At 40.6% G+C, this 16,373-nt stretch overlaps 1 protein-coding gene across 8 annotated transcripts in view; it reads right to left on the reverse strand.

Annotated features, from left to right (window-relative positions):
- The window catches only part of LRRC4C (leucine rich repeat containing 4C), a 1,168,116-nt gene that overhangs the window by 14,271 nt on the left and 1,137,472 nt on the right, over nucleotides 1-16,373 (reverse strand). For 6 of the 8 annotated variants that reach the window (XM_072791171.1, XM_072791173.1, XM_072791168.1 and 3 more), the window contains one exon: nucleotides 12,570-12,636. The exons of the other annotated variants lie outside the window; for them this stretch is intronic. The gene's annotated coding sequence lies outside the window, so the exon portion shown is untranslated. The remainder of the gene's footprint in view (nucleotides 1-12,569; nucleotides 12,637-16,373) is intronic. 8 annotated transcript variants of the gene reach the window in all.

The raw sequence follows: 16,373 nt of genomic DNA on the forward strand, positions 1-16,373 counted from the left end.
TAGAGAGGAATGGTTGATGGAAAAGTCCTATGACTTCAATAATCAATGGCCCTAGCGTTACTTTAAACCTGAATGAAACTGATCATCAACCTGACGATCTGACTACTGAGATGTGCAGGTGGAAATTAATCAGCCCTAGTTGAAATCCCTTGAGCATGAAATACCAGTGATGGCAAAATTAGCTACTCTATGGGGTCGCATTAGGAAATATCAGTGTACATAGAGATCAGGGGAGGATTTTTGGAAGTTATGATGTGGCCATCAGGAAAGAGGTATCTCTGATCACCGGTGCTGCTCATGCCTACTCTGGAAATTGCACACAAAGGACTTACTAGACATACATTCAGTTTTGGTTCCCTAACAAAATATTATACTTTCCAACCTGAAACAATGCTGAAGCACAGAAAGAACCACAAACTCATATTAGTAAAACCTAGAGGAACAAAAATCAGATCGAGAATGTAATGAGGAGGGTTGGAAGGTTGGCTTAGTATTACTGACTGACTGATCTTTGGCAAATCAGCCTTCTCTGAGTTGTACCTTTCTACGTGGGAGTGATGGTAATAACATTAATAAATAGACATTGAAAGAATTACTTGAATTAAATGCCATAGCATACACTAAAAACAGATCCCAAAACCTGCCCCTGCACCTCCAAAAATGCCACTGCCACACACCCAGTTGCTCAATGCAAAAATGTAAGAATCTTCTTTTTTTCCCCTCTTTATTTATATCCAGCACAACACTATTCATGTGACTCTATTACTAAAATATAACCGGATCCATTTGCTTTTCCTCTTTGACCCTCTCTAGGCCAGATCATCTTCATTACTAACTTGGACCATTGAAATAACTTCTTACCAGTTTCTCTACTTTTGCAATTGCCTTACCACAATTAATTCTCCATATGGCATTTAAAGTGAATATTTAAAATAAAAATATGTTCATGTCATCCTTCCGTTGAAATGCTCCTATTAGCTCCAGATCATTTTAGAGCAAAATGCAAACTGCTCTGGTCCCCAAATCAAGATTGTCTGATACCTGCCTGCATCTCATGCCTCTCAACTTTTCTTCACCTCCCTTCTGTCTTCAACCACATTGGACTTCCTCTGGTCCTCAAATGCTCCAAGCTTTTTCCCCCCTCTCAGGACCTGTCCTTTTATTTTTGCATGGTTGGTTTTCCTTGTCCTTCAGAACATCCCTTACATTTTTCCTTTTCAATTTTTTTCTTTACCATCCAGCCCAAAGAAGCACCTCTACCACCATCAATCACATCACCATATTTAATTTCCATCGTAAGACTTAGTATGGATATTTTTCTCATATACTTAGATGAATGTTCTCATCTGAGTGGAATGTTCCATGGAGCAGATACTTGTCTGTCCTATTCAGTAGTTTTCACCTGGCATGATGTTCATTAAATATTTGCTGAATGAATGCATGAATGAATGAATGAATAGTGTATAAGCACACAGAAGTATCCGGTAGATCGTTAAGGCTCTAAATTCACTGAGGACCTAAGTAATGTCACGTTCACTAATTGATGAACCTAGTAGAGTCCAACTCATAGAGTAGGAGTTGCATCAATTTCTGAGATGATGCTCGTCTAGTGTTTAACTACTTTCATAAAAGCCCTTCCTACAAAGAAAAGCTGGGGAGCACAACGCAGTATAAAGCTCATTTCCTTGTTTCCATACTCTCTTTTCAATTTTGTTTGTTTGTCTGTTTTCAGGGGAAGGCTTCCCTCTTTCTTTCTTTCTTATTGTCTATAGCAGCCCTGTTAAAGTTTGGCCAGACAATGCCCTCTGCTGTATGTGCCTAAAATAACACAGTCGCCTTGAAAATCCTAATGTAAATAACGCCTAAGTTATTTTCCTGAGTTGCTTCTTCACATTGCACCTACATGGACGTCGGAAGTAGGGAGGCTTGGCTCAGTTTCCGAGTCACTCCATTGGATCAGACCACTTAGAATAGAGCACAAGAATTCATATGGCAGAAAGTCAAGTAGTCTTCAAATCCCCTTTAAAATGGAAGAGCTTCTTGATCATCGTGCTTCTGCTTCTGGAACTCATGTGAACCATTAATTAGAAAATCCACGAGTGAAAAAGACCTCCTAATTCTTTTGTCACAATCCAAAGGAACAAGACGGAATAGGCAAGGGATTATGGTAGGTGGTCGCAGCTCCAACTTTGTCTTAGCTACAAGAAGTCAAATCTACTTCATGTTAGAAAAGCAGAACCATAAATACAGCCAATGACTTGGCAAGGCTAAAAATAAAATTAATTTTTTTTTTTTTTGCCTGCTTGTTTAGTTTCTCTCACATGATGCAAGAGAGATAAACATACCTGGCATGAAGTGTCTGGCTGTTTATGAATCCTTTTGATCATATTCACTTTTTGACGTTTATTATTTATGAAGAAATGAAATATAGATGACTGACTTGTTTCTCAAATTAAAGGGTGGGATTTGAGGTGTTCAGAGATATGTTTGTATTTTTATGATAGATGTTTGCTCTGTTGGTTTTGTGAAATGAATACCCGAAGAAAAAAGCTTAAAACCTTAAGCTCCATATACTGCTTGATATTTCATTCTTCAGGAAATGAAATCAGACTGTTCCAATTATCAGAAATGCCTGCATTCTCCTCTGCACTAATATTTTTAGGTCTGGATCCTACGAGTGCATGAAAACTTCACTTCTTTCCTTTTTCTTTTAGTTCTTTCTCTTTTCTCAGGTAAAAGGGCCACAAAGTGGTTAGTATATGTCATTCTTTATCTCCCAAATTGGCCTTTTCTTCTTGTACTTTTCCTGGGGGTGATCTACACAGTTAACACTTTGCAGATTTAGTGTAACAAGCCCCAGGAACCTAGGCAACCACCGTTCAAGAAAACATAACCCACCAATAGTTCCCATTTGCTTAGGGAATAAAGCCTAAATCCTTTACTGCCTCTACCCACTAGATGCCAGTAGCACCCCCAGTTGTGAGGATCTAGTGCCTCCAGACACTGCCAAATGTCCCCTGGAGGGCAAATTTGCCCTCTAAAAACTACCGCCTTAGTGTGACACATAGGACGCTCCATGATGCTGCGCCATACTGCTTTCCCTGTCTTACCTCCCACTGTTCTCCATAATACAGTCTAGGCTGCAGTCTGTTTCTGATTCTAAAAATATGCCTCCTACTTTTCCTCTTCAGAGACTTGCTCCTGTTTTTCCCATTGCTAGGAATGTCCTACTCTGATTTTTCTGTCAAAATTGTACTCAGTTTCAGAGCCAATTTTACAATGACCATTTCTATTTGGCTTTCGTTGGTCTTACTGGCTGGTATGACTCTATCCTTCCATGAGTGTCTATAATGCTGAGACTATAGCATTTATCAAATCTGTGTTTGAATCTACATGTTTGGGTATGAATCCAACATATTTAATCATAAGCTTCTTAAAGATAGGAACTGGATGATGTCTAGGCATGCAGTAAATATTTGTTGAATTGCATTACTGAATGCCTACATTTTAATCATAGTCAGGAGCCAGGATGATAAACTAATTTTGTAATAACAAATAACATATCAAGGTCCATTGATAAGGCCTGCATGAGAACCAAAAAAATTAAAATGCTTTACAACTTAGTACAAATGATAAAGAGGAGGGTTCGATAATTACCCCTTGCCCTCTCATACACACAAAAATGTAAAAATAAATTCTGAAAAGGCAGATTGCCCCAAACCAGCATGTAAATGTGCGATTGAAAACAATAAACTAAGTAAAAATTTCTCTTTACCAGAAATAAGCTGTATCCTAAATATTACATCCAGAGTACATAGTACACTGAAACATTATGTATTTTATATAGATTTTATATATGTATATTTTATATATCTTATATGAAATATATATTTTATATATTTATTTATATCTTGTATATAAATATATATTTATTTTATATGTATTTTATATATATATACACATATATAATGAAAGAAGGAAAGAAAGACAAAAACAGAGCAAAAGGGAAAGAAAGAAAGAATCTCAAGAAAAAGTTGGTATGTACCAACTACTTACATAACTAAGTGAAGGCTAATGGAATATAGAATCTAAAAAAAAATCAGAGATAAAAATGTGTGCAGTATCCATCTGTGAAACTGCCTAGAGGTCGGATACTCTGATTTATGTACTCTATCATTGTGAGAATACATGAGCTTATATATATGGAAGGATTTAAAACAGTGCCTGATACTTAGCCAATACTGTATGAACATTTGTTGTTGTATTTATTGTTATTGTTATTTATCCAGTCCCGGTGACAGCTGAAGTCCAATTATGAGGAATGATTGATACATCAGACAATTATAATCTGATGCTAAGGCAATTTGAATCATACAATTAAGTTTTCTTAGTTTGATTTCTCATCAACTGCCTTATTTAATTAGAATGTTTTTCTATGAAAATGCAGAGTTCAATCCAAGGGTTCTTAAGAAGCTCACGAATGAATTCTAAACCATTTATGAATCTCTTGAAATTATATGCAAATTTTTGTATAAATGTGGAGATTGTGTATTTTTGTAGGAAGATTATTCATTGGTTTTACCATCATATTCTCAAAGAGATTTATGGCTCCAAAAAAGTTTAAGTTCTACATAAAAAGATTTGACAGACTGAAGTACTTCAAGTGTCTGTTATAGTTTTAGCTATAATTTAACCAACTGGCATTCTGCTCTCTATATCCATTTCTTATGCGTTTATAAGTGTGACTACAACTTTCTTATGATGAGCTTACCCAATTCAAATTTCTGAGAGTCTAAAACTTAGGACCAAACCTATGTCTTGAGTAGATTCTTCAAGACGAATGTCCACTGGAAAAGGTCTTGGAATGCAGTCTTCCCTAGTGACAATAATCCTTGCCATATGCATTAACAGTGGTATGCAGGTGACAATTTACCACTTCATGCCATATTTTTAAGGAATTTGTGTCAATGTAAGAATCAGGATGCTGCATGATGAAATGTGGACTTCTCTGGTCCAGAACTATCCTTCATTTGGCCATAGTTTTATTCCTTAAAGGAAAATGCCCTGAGGTAGTGTAACTGAATTGTTAACGTCTACCTATCTCTTGGAATATTTTGGGTAATTCTGACTGATGCCAAAAGAGAAAATACCATGCTTATTAATATTAGTGAAGATCAACTGCATAACAGAAATGCATCAAAAATAATATCCCATTTACAACTACTACAACCAAAACCCCAATAAGAATCTCCACTCTCCCTCACAATACACACACAAGCACAAAATCTATTGTTGAATGAGATTTAACTGCAGAAATTGGACACATGTGTTAACCTCTCAGGATACACAGTAGGATGATTCCAGGCTTTCAGTGTGAAATAGGAAAAAAATAAATAAAGCAGATACAAGAGGCTGAAAATTTCAAACTATGTTTAATCAAAGTATGAAAAATTATTTTACTCAGGACATTGTTCTTCCAGTCCACAGAGGCTAATGCTTATTCTTTTATATATTCATATTTACATTAACATTTATATATTTTTGTGTCCATGTTAATGACAGGGCAAGTAACTAAAGAAACTTTTGAAAATCTAACAAGTCCATCTTAAACATGAACCCTTGGCAAGGCAGATAGAGAAGGATTTGATTTCAGAAAGTTGATAATGCAGTTAATGACCTTGCTTCCCATGCTTCCTTTGGATTGATGACTAGCTAGGAGGAGTTGATAGCCATTAACCCTCAACTGCTCATTAATCCTTAGGAAATGCCCTGTGCAAGGTCCTCATTGCCTTTATGGGTTGAAAACAAACAAACCAACAGTAACATCCAAAGAGGCATATAGATTTTTGTAATGAGTAATGTAATTTAAATTGCCATGCTAGGGAATCTGAAGAGAATAAATACCACATGCAGAGAGTCATTCCAATTTTAAAATCACCTTCTAATGTTGTGTTAGGTACTTTCTTCCCTGTTTATTATTAAACAGTACAAACCCCAAATTTCTTAGACAGTAACCAAACACACATACATACACACACACACACACACACACACACACATATGTAAAATATCCCCAGGCAAAGTATTAATGATGTTGGGGACTCATTTCATAGTAGGATCCTGGGAGAGAGAAATTTTAAAGTCATTTCAGCTCTAATAATACATGATTCCAAGTATGTGTACCAACACTCTGTGAACTTCCCCTGTGAGGGAATCCCTTCCACTCAGTAACTCCCTGTCACCGATCACTGAAACACTGTGCTGTGACAAGCCTAACATAAACAACAAAGTCATGAACCAATGCCAAGTCGCTGCACTGAGTGAGTGTGTAGGTGGCTGTGCAGATAATTAGAAGTCGCCTGGTGTTCAGGGGGAACCAGGAAGGGGTGAACACTCAGGGAAGGCTATGTGGACATGGGTTTTAGTAGGAGATGTGGGTTTGGGTAAGTACAGTTCTCAGTTCTTGACAAGTAGGACCCAGTGTCTCCTATCAGATGCCTCACAGTATAGTGGGATTCGTAAAGAATAAATAGGGGATTTTAGTGCAGCAGAAAGTGCTAGACAAGAACGTACAGCATGTTTTAGGAGAACACAATAACAGATAGAAAAAGAAAGAGAGAGAGAGAGAGAAGAGAGAGTTTTCTGGAGAAGAGCTTGCGGTTGGTGGGTAACGTATGAAAGTGAACATGCACATGGGGCAGAGAGGCACAAGATGACTCCTATGAGGAATCCACACTAAAAACCAGTGGGAGAGAAGGTAGGATAACTAAAATAATACCATAATGTGAAAAATAGATAAAAAAAATATTTAGATTCTGTATTAAGTCATCAGATGGGTTGTAGGGACTTGACTGTTCTCCTTGTGTTGGAAGGAAATAGCATTATGGGAGGAGTATCCAGGGAAAAACAAATTTGCAATAGTATGAAGCATGGACAGGGAAGAGTACCCTGTGAGGTCTGAGGTCTGTGAAGAAATTATTTCAAAAATTGAGGAATAAAAACATGAGGGTCTGGACTAGGCTCTGCTTTTTAGCTGAAATAGAGGCTGACATGACATTATAATTTCCACATCTCTGCTCCCCAAACCTTACACCAGGAGACTCTCTTCAGATTTCACCAGCTTCCTTGATTCCTGACCCATGGTTGGCTGCTCTGACATCTGTATATTTCAGACTCCCTAAAACATCAGAGCAACCCCCTCCATCAAGGTCTGGCTTCCACTGAAGATCTCCGAGCCACCACCTGGCAGTTTTCAGCATGACTCGAGAGTTTAATAAATTCACCAAAATGACCCACAAAAACCTGATAAGGAAACTCTTTAATTGAGTCTGTGTTTATGAGATCTGAGCAAGGGGAGGAAACAGAGTAGACTCCTTCTGTGATTTCCAGGCAACGTCCTTTAATCAGAATGCAGATAGCAGGGATGGCCTCCTAATTGGAACTGGAGCTGGTTTCAAGTAACCTCAACACTGTTAACATTGCATAATGACAAAACCTTGGTGATGACATGTCAGATAATGGGAATGACTGTAATCAGTTGATTTCTTTGTTTCCCCCTAATGACCACAAAAGAGGGAATTATATGGCAGATGCAGACATTTGGAAATTGGATTCTTAGTTATTTAGTTAAAGCAGCCCTCATTTCGCTGGGTGCCGTGTTACACACAGGTCATGCACAAGTGCTCTTTTTTGCACAGTTCTCCTGTAACAGACTCGTTCTCAGTTACCATGGAACCTTGCAACATGAAGACTCTGTTCCAACATGAACAAGCTTCGGTTAGCACAGTGCTGTGCAAAACAAGGACTCCAAGTATTATCTGATATTCACTTGTCTACAACGCAGAAAAAAGATTAAGAAAATCCACGAAAAGCAATAAGCAACCGGATCCCCAATCATATCTTAATGGACTAAGAAAGTAGGGACGCCTGTGCACACTCCTATTGAAGTCAGAAGTGAACTACTTTTTCCTCTCTTTGGATACTGAAAATTACTCCTTGATTACCTCTCTCACTATCTTTTTTTATTATTATTATTCTCTAAAGGATGCATCTTAGAATAATCCAAGTGAAAAAAACAAAACCACAAAGGTGACAGATTCTAATACAGATATCACAGAGGCTGGGTGACACTGATGCCAACCCCTTAAACTCTCTGTACCCTTCCATAAAGTGAAGACAGAGTGAATATTTGCTCTTCTGTGCCAAAGAAATCCTGGAAAGATAAAGTTTAATCAAAAAGAAGTGTAACAAAAGGCAAAATCTACAGAGGGAGGGTAAATGATGATGTGGGGGTCACCCCTACACTCCTCAACGCCATCTTTTAGGTGGCAACTGTCGCCTGCACCGAGATGGAAGGTGGAGACAGATATAGGCAAAATTCTAAGATCAGTGGTTGGAAAACTACTGCACCCACACAAAAATCTGGCTCACCACCTGTGATTTTTCAATAAAGTTTTATTGGAATACTCACATACCCATTCATGTATGTATTATCTATGGCTGCTTCCGCATTAAAGTGCATAATTGTGTGGTTGTGATAGACTAGAAGCTCGCAAAGCCCAACACACGTACTCATGGACCCTCTACGGGAAAAGCTTGCTGACCTTGCTCTGGAGAATCTATGATAATCCCTTCTCTTAATTCTCTCTCTCCAATCCCAAACCTGCCAAGACGATCTATTAGGGTGTGGAAGAAAAATATCAAAATCTCTGTTTATAACCAACTTCCACCTCAGTGATAAGAAAAAGATTTGGTTTTACTGATTTGGCAGTGGTTCCATGGGTCACGTAACACATGTGAGGCGTCCCGGGCAGAGGAGGGGGTTCCGTCGCACAGCGGGGTGGTCTGGGCTCTGGTTACTTGCTCATAGGTTTCCAGTACCTGGTGACATACGATAATCTCTGTGTGTCTGGCTAAGTGGCTTCTGGGATTCTTTATTTAGTTTAAGAAAAAAAAAAAAAACTAACATAAAATGGAGAAAGGAGCTTAAAGGGACTCTTTCAGAGATCACACAGAATGAATATTCTCATCACGAGGTAGGCATCAGTGCCCACAAGCAAAAATGGCAGAGCTAATGTTTTCTAGTCCAAGTTCTTTGAAGCCTTACGATGATTATATATTAAAGAAATGTTCCTTCTGATTAATTGTGTGTGTGTGTGTGTGTGTGCACAGGGGGATGGGGCTGAGGGTGGGGTAACAATAGTATGCTCTCCAGCCATGGTGTCCGTCCCATCTTGGCCAAGCTGTTCACCCTCTTCTGAATTCTCTAGGTGCCCCCCACCCTCTCGGCCTGATGCATGCCTTGTCTTCAGGCTTTTCCCCTCCCCATCCCACCCCAGCCCCACTCAAGCACATTGTTGTGCAAAATCAATGATGCTTCTGTCCTTGGGATTGAGAACTGTGTGCTCCTGCAAGCCTCTTGGGGTCCTGGGAGCATGACCTGAAAGCAGGTTTGCAAGAGACAGACTGTGTAAGTGCCCTCTCCTTCCTTGCTTTCCCCCCCTGCTCGAAGGGTCTTCCTCTCACCATTCCTTGGAAGGAGGAATTAAAACCTGCCAGGTGGGATCCCTGTGTGGCGCAGCAGTTTGGCGCCTGCCTTTGGCCCAGGGCGCGATCCTGGAGACCCGGGATCGAATCCCACGTCGGGCTCCCGGTGCATGGAGCCTGCTTCTCTCTCTGCCTGTGTCTCTGCCTCTCTCTCTCTGTGACTATCATAAATAAATAAATAAATAAATACCTTAAAAAAATTAAAAAATAAATAAATAAATAAATAAATAAATAAATAAATAAAACCTGCCAGGCTGAAGCTTTAACACTGGTGACCATAGAACCCAAATTAAGAATACTAGACTCTGAGAGTTTTGATATTAAAAGGAACCCCAGAGACCTAGGTAAAAACTCCACTTCCACTTCCACTCCCTGGAGATCTGGTCAGGAACCCTGGATCTCCCTGTCCCTCGCCCGCCAGGGGGGTGCCAGAGCTTCTTGGCTTTCCTTTCTCATCATCAGGGTAACTTTTGCTTATAAATGATGAGATAGATGACTTATAGCCTATAAAACTGTATGTATTACAGAGGGTTTGGAGACTGGTCATTTTTTACTTTGGATCTAAATTGAGAAAAAAAATCAGAAAGGGGGGGTGGGGGAGGCAGAAAGGGTAAAAACCACAGCTTTCTATGTGGCGGATACTTTACACACTCTCCATATACTTTACTTCATCCTCATAACGACTGCATGAAGCAGATACTGTTTTGGGGCTCAGCCCAAATCACACGAGTGGTTAGTGACCTCAGGTCAGCTTTAGCCCCTTTGAGCCCCTTTAGCCACTGCAGGGATGGATGCACCCTCTACTAGCCACGTGGCTTTGGAGAAGCAATTCACCCTTTTGGCAACTCATTTCTAAAGGGATGAAGCAAACCACCTCTCCCCCGGTGTGCTGGCTGCGTTACCACAACTAATCTTAATGAAACACCATTTCTTAGAAGTGCTCACTCACCCTCATTTTGTCTATGAGAAACCAAAACAGCGTCTGAGCACCATAGTCAACTTTTCAACTGGCCTGTTGTGGGATCTAGACTTCGACCACCAGCTCCAGACTGTTTTCTCCCTTCAGCACACTGCCTGGTGATGAATTTTGTGGGGTTAACTAAGAAGCCTAAATGCAAGTACCAAAAGCATTTGCCTAAATGCGCAAAATACCTGGCACACAGTAGGTACACGATATATAGCGTGTTTGTTTGTTTTTTTTTTCTTTCCTAAATAAACTCCTTCCTCCTCCTGGAATATGGTCAACCCAGTGATTTTATGCTCCATTTAGAAGACTGAAAATCAGGGTTGAGGAGGAAGAAATGCATCAGTGTGGGTTCCCCGAATCAAGGAAAAGCCACCGCTGGGGTGGAAACATGGACCATGACCTGCAGCCTTTCAACTGGCAGCCAAGGGTTCCTTCTTCCCAGCATGTGTTTCCTTAGTAAACTTCACTCTCAATTCTTTTGTTTTTGAAGAAAAACATTTCCAGCTAATAACACAATTACACTTAAGTATCAGAGCTCATTTTAGTATTATTGCATTTGTTAAATCTAACTGAGTCCAAATTACTTCCTTGTTGCTAATAAGAGAAGGGGGAGGAGGAGCAGGGGAGCAGGGGATGGGGGGTGGGGAGGAGGAGGGGGAGGAGGAGGAGGAGGAGGAGGAGGAGGGGAACCGAGGGCGAGAGGGTTTCCAGGGTTAAAGGAAGAGAAAGAGATGTCTACACCGAGTAACAGAAAAACAGAGATAGCAACGCTGCGTGTAGCCTCAAGTCCAACGAATGTCAGTTAAACTTGCTGCCCACAGTTTCTATGGAAACCCCTTAAGTTAAGAGTGGAACACAGACATTTTTTGGACTGCAATTCACAAGCTGTTTATTTAATTATGATGAAACATGAGACTGTTAGGGACAATACTATTATCATACTGATAGCATTTAGAATTCAACGGATGGCTATGGCAAAATAAAAAGTTAAAAAAAAAAAACCCACACATTTAAGTCATTACCTTCATGTGAACTGCATGCAAATAAAACGCATCTTGTTTTTACAGGACTTCAGACGTTATTTCCCTCAGGCGAACCCCAAATTAGCCAAATGACATTCATTAAAAGGGAGTTCTTCAGAGGCCTCATGCCAATTATACCCCCCCATACCCAGTGAACAAAACCAAGGTCACAGCATATTTTCAATTAAGCCCAGGATAGCACCAAAGTGCAGCACAGCTGGAAAAGCAAGCACGTTATTACCCCATAGATCATTTGTGAGCAATGAATAGGTCTCTGGTGTTTTTCTGTTTTATAGATATCTGAATATAAAAAAAATATAAAGAAAATAGCTTCAGATTAGCTTTTGCCTTCCAAAATAAACAACCACTTTTAGGGCAATACTCCTGGTGGCCCGAAGAAGAAGGATTGGAAGCCATCACTTTTCTGTCCCTGATGATTGGAAAAGCTTTGCTTAAGCCTTTAATTTGGCCACAGGGAACCATGTGATTGATGGACTCATTCATACCCTTGTTCCCTCACTGAAGGAACATGTAGTTTCCACCTACTATCTATCAGGCACTGTGCTAGGGACGAGGGAGGCAAGAAGATTAAACCCCAGTCCCTAGCTTAATTATGGACTCCTTAGAAGGGAATGCATTAATTTTACGGATAAATATTTATGGAGGGACAACTATGGCTTATAGGGATTAGACTAAATAGATCAATAAATCTAGGACCCTGCCTTCCAGGAGGTTACAATTAAATGGAGGCAAAAAGACACACAGTCATAAGTCTTAGAGCAAGGAGTCAGTGCCCCCACCTGCTGCCTCATGGCCTCTCGCTAAGGAGGTAGAAATGCTACCAATGGATGCTGTGCTACAGGAGGTGCATGTGTTCATGCGTACGGCACGACTGGCTGGTGGACGACAGGGTGAGGAGGGGGCTCTGGGATTATTTCTGTAGGAGAACCCCCTTTCCAGATCTGCCTTCGAGTCACCCCTACCCTTACAAAATCTTCAGCCCATAAAGTAGAACCGAAGGAGGAGGCACTCACAAGAGAAGTGAATCCCAAGGAGAGTCATCTCTGGTGTCAAGCTGGGAACACGAAGGCTGTTTCTCAGCTGCCAAAGACAAACATACCAGAAATTTGCAAATATGACTCAGTGACTGTGTCTTTCCTACTATACTGCAGCCTGTTTTTTTTCTTTTTTTTTTTTTGAAATTCAGTAGTGGTTTGCAGGAGCTGGGCTTCCCACAAGTTGCGCGTGCTAGCAAAGCCAGTCGTTGCTGTGATTGGATTTGACAGTGTATAATGAGCCACTTCACATTAGCTGCTGTTGTAGTGTTCAGCATATTGTGGGAAAAGATTTAGCATGAATCATCACCCACCTAGCTCACCACTGTGGCCTCTACTCTGTAAACAGGCAACGTGTTTGCCAATCTAAAATAAATAAATAAATAAATAAATAAATAATAAATAAATAAATAAATAAATAAATAAATAAATAAAAGCATCCATTAGAACAATTCAGCGTATTTCTGGATCTGCTGCCACCACCATCACCACAGACAACACTGGTGACAATATTTATTGAATTGCCACTGTATTTTAACATTCTCCTGGGCAGAGGGCCAAGGCAGCTATTTTAACCACTGGCCGTTTGGAACAATGCATTTTTTCATGCCAATGAGTCCGAAGGCCTATAGCCTACACTTGATTCTGACTTAGATGCATAACCTTCAATAGGTCACATTTTCTCTCTGATCCAGCATCTTAATCAAAACCGCCTTGGAAGTTCAAATGGGATAAAATATTTTGAAGATGGGTAGGGAGTAGTTAAATAGAACACACCCAATTACCAAAGTCAAATGGGACGTTAAGAGTTTGACATAGGCATCGGCTGTACACTCGAGTTGTGTCTTTATCCACATCCCAAAACAAAAGAGATAGTGTCTCCTCCTCCTATGCATCCCAATTCCCATCCCCTCACCCTAGACCCACACACACACTCCTATGGCAATGACAGATTAAAAATTAGATTCTGAGCTTGAGGGCCACACAGTGTTTGGGGCAAATGTGGAGGGAGAGCGCAAAGCACAGTGAGGTCAACTACAGAATCTCTGATTCCCACAAACACAGATCTTTACAGCCGAAGCTTCGACATACAGTTGGTGCAAACTGCATAGAGAGGAAACCCTGAGCAAATACAGATGGAAAAAAACCCACACAATTAGTAATCAAGATCAAGGGACTGACATGGGTATTGAAGCCACCAAGGATTCCATCAGCAGTGGGACTGGAAAGAACAGCAGGGAGGCAGGTGTTAAAATCTTCAAGGAATGAGGAGGAGTGAATTGCGGGTCTGTTGGTGACTCCTACAAGGAGGTGTTAGCAGGTGGCACAGTCTGCTGGTGTAAGCTTCAAAGCTGGGCACTTTACCGTGTTTGGAACAGATAATATAAGTAAATGTGCGTCTCAGACTTCAAAGCAATATATCACTGGTGAGTATTATTATTACCACTTAAGTAAAATTGAATATAATTAAAATTTGTTTCAGAGGTGATCTGTGGGTTTTCCGTTATTGGTTTTAAAAGATGTGGAACTCAACCTCATAGAAAGTTTCCCCAAACCTCCTGGTTTCAAGAGCCCTTGAGATAGGAAATATGAAATGTGAGTGACAAGTCAACACGTCGGGGATTTATAGTGATGTGAGAGCGAGGCATTGGGTAACAATTAGCGTGTGTAGAGCGGGGAAAGAAGAGGTAGGAGGAGAAAACCATGTTCATGGCTAAATCAAGTAGCCAATTCTCAGTTCTCGTATCAGATGAAAATGCGCAGCATTTGACGTAGTGACCACTCTGTCCTTTCTGAAACACTGTTTGCACTTGGCTCCTGGGAAACCACTCTCTCGATTCTCTATCTCCTTGGTTAATCTGTTCTACCTCCATCACTAGTTGTGCCTTATCTGTCAGGCCACTAAACCCTGGGGTGCAGCAGAGCTCACCTAGGGGACCCATTCTTTGTCTAGACTTCCTTTGCACGTGATCTCACAGTGGCTGTAAACACCATCTGCAAACAGACATCTCCAGTCTGTAACGCAGACTCGTACATACAACTGCTAACTCGAGACCTCCATGTGGAGCCATCGAAAACCAATCTGTCCAAGATAAAACTCTTGATTCCAACTCAACCTCCATCCCCAGTAAAGATTTTACTAATAGCAACTCCATCCATTCGTTCATTCATTCAACAAAAAATGTTAAGCTCCTACCATATGCCAAGCATCGTTCCAGGGATCGTCCTCCTAGTAGTTGAGGCCAATGTCCCCTTGAATCTCCACGTTTTCCACCTCATCCCCACTATTGCCTCCTGTTACCTCTACACCCAGTCCTGTCACCTTTACGTCCTATTGCCTATACATTAGAAATCATGTGTATTGAGTCTCGTCACCTCCACCACTAGTGGAGTGCAATCCTAGTGCATTCTCTAGCTGCATAAGTGAGTTATTCCAATAGCCTGGTCCAATGTCCTGCTATCTTTGCTTCTATGTGTGCATCTCCTCACTTTTTTCTCCACACAGTGGAGAGATCCTGTCAGAATGAGAGTCAGATCACATCCATTCTTCTGTTCGATGCTCAAAGGCCTCTTATGTCACTCAGAGTAACATCAAGGTGTTTCCAGTAGCCTATGAGGCCATTTATATTTTTGTTCCATAGCCCTCCTACGTCTCTGATCTTATCCTGCTTCCACTCTTGCTCTTACTCCCTCCACTCTGGCCACGCCAGTTCCACCCTGTTCCTCCAGTACACCAAGCACATCTGCTACCTTAGAAAATTTGCAGTTGCTGTTCCTTCTGTTTGGAACAATCTTCATCCACACAGACCTGTAGCCTTGCATGCATACGACCACGGTACCGCCTTTCATTCAAATACCTACACGCTTTGCTTCTTTACTTCTTCCAGGTCAGAGAGGCCATCCTTGGCTATGCTGCCTAGAACATAACTGCCCTTCCCCTATTGCTCTCTCTTCCCTTATTTGGTTTTATTTTTCTTCACTGTCCTTCTCACAACTAGAGATAATGCACATGTATGCATTTCTGCCTTCTCCAACACTGTGAGGTCCCAGAACATGGAGTTTGTGTGATTTGTTTATGGAATGAGCCCATCCGTAGTCCAGTTTTACAGATGAAGAGACTAAAGCTTACTAGAGAAGTTGAGTGCCTCTCTGAGAGCTTCCCTAGAGAAGATGGAGATTATGTAGCAGGGAAGGGAGTGCAAAGATGGAGAGGGTAATGAATCCTGGATCAGGCATGTGATAGGGCCCAGATATTAAGTAGATGAATCCTGTCATTAGATGTAGCAACTCTGTGACAGGCCCATTCTATCATCTTTTTAGACTGCAATTCCCCCATCTGTAAAGTTCAGGGTCAACTTCAGAAGGTTATTCCAAACATGAAATGAGGTGACACCCATAAACCAGTAAGCTGGGCACATCATAAGCTCTTGGATAGCAGGAATGATTATTGTTATCTGAGAGACTTTCATTCATTGCATATTAAGTACTTCTCTACTGACCTGAGGAGTCACTAAACAATTAACCCACTTTTATAAAATGATTATTTGGGGCTGAACATGCTACTTATCCCCAAATACATGTTCGGGCCTGGACACGGGAAAATATACCACCTTGATCTTTCACATAGCACCATCAACATAAGATTGGCAACAAGAAAGATGGTAACTAGAATCTTACCTTTTGTTTATATTGTGCATTACAGATTCGAAAATCCTCTCATATTCATTATCCTGTCTGACCTTCACAATTATGGGAGGTAGGCAGAAGAGATTATATTTTTCC

Source organism: Canis lupus, chromosome 21, assembly GCF_048164855.1.
Source record: "Canis lupus baileyi chromosome 21, mCanLup2.hap1, whole genome shotgun sequence".
Lineage (NCBI taxonomy): Eukaryota > Metazoa > Chordata > Mammalia > Carnivora > Canidae > Canis > Canis lupus.